Raw genomic sequence first — 1541 nt, 5'->3', positions numbered from 1 at the left:
CAAAATCTATGAAGAACTTATCAAACTCAACACCCAAAGAACAAATAATCCAATCAAGAAATGGGCAGAAGACATGAACAGACATTTTTCCAAAGAAGACATCCAAATGGCCAACAGACATTCTATGGCTAACATGAAAAAGTGCTCAAACTGCCACACCTTTGAACTGTGTTTGTGAGCATCCGTACTTCATCTTGATATATTTTGTGTATCCATTAGCAAGTTGTTTCCTAAGGTATCAGAAAAGCCTAAGAGGTTTTTTTGGGTTTAGGAATGATAAAATTTTTTTCATGTAAATTCGTAGTAATTACTTCTTCACTTTACGTCATTTCAGCTTATAAAAGGTTTTATAGGAACACTCTGCTATTGGATAGTGGGGGAAACCTGTGTGTTCTATTAGTTTTGTTTCTCTGGAAAACCCTGACTCCTACCTTTTTAAGGATAAAGACAAGCTTATTTATCTCTAAATTGTTGTGTCTAATAGCTAGGAGGTGTTGAACAGAATCTTAGGAAAAGAAAAATGGGAGAGAGAAAGGGAAGATTAATGATGAGATTTTATATGATTGGGAATTCTGAACTTATGGATCATTTCAAGAAGTTACTCTTATGTGATGTAGACTTAGAATCCAGGACTAGGGGTGTTGTGCCTCCTGGATGGTTCATAAACTAACTAGCTGGAATTGAGAGAAAAATCCTTTGAGCTCACAAGTGTTTTTGAAGTCAATGAAGGTAAGAGGTTCACTTACAGACGAGGAGATGAGTAAGTGTCTGACCCTGACAGTGTTAGGTTCTCTAACATCAAAGATGAAAGTCCCCACCTGGAGAGTGAAGACTCAGTCACTCACTGGAGTTCTATATTGACTGTTAGAATTGAGAATGTAGACCTGGAATCTCTGGAAAGAACAGTTAAAGAAGGAGAGGGTTCAAGAACAAAAGGACAAAATAAAGCATGTCTGCGAAAGGATCAGGGTGCTCACAGTAATTCTGCTCTAATTTTCCACCCAATCTCTGGAGTTCATGTTTTTATCTCATCTTTAATTCCCCTTTCTCTTTATAGTGTAGCCGGAAGAACCAAAAGCTCAGAACCTTAAGTATCATCTCTGTATGGACTCCTTTTCTTAAAAATGTCTCTGTGTTGATTACAGTTACCTTCTCTAATTGATAAAATCTTTCTTTTTCTTCCAGGGTCCACTTTACTAACTTCACCTATAATTTTCAAAGCAGACCCATCATTCTTCCCTGAATACATATTGGGATTTACACCAATAGTATAAAAATTACCGTATATTATAATTAGCTGTTTTCCCTCAGTAGTCAGCAAGTTCTCTAGTCTCAGATTTATCTTTGTATTTATGTATTATGTATGAATATCTATACAGGCTCTGGGTTTATATCTAGTATCTAGAATACAATAAATATTGAATGAAAAAACTTCTACAGTTTTATTCCTTGTGTCTTTCCTTTTTCCAGGGGTTGTCTTACTTTTAAAATTCCCTCCACCGAAGGAGAGATTGAGAAAGAGAGAGGGGGAGGGAGAGAGA

The sequence above is a fragment of the Eumetopias jubatus genome, unplaced genomic scaffold (genome assembly GCF_037043125.1).
Source record: "Eumetopias jubatus isolate StellerSeaLion01/CBP00866 unplaced genomic scaffold, mEumJub1_p1.0 scaffold_3, whole genome shotgun sequence".
NCBI classification, from domain to species: domain Eukaryota; kingdom Metazoa; phylum Chordata; class Mammalia; order Carnivora; family Otariidae; genus Eumetopias; species Eumetopias jubatus.
The sequence above is the reverse complement of the archived record's forward strand: the minus strand, read 5'-3'. Positions refer to the sequence as shown.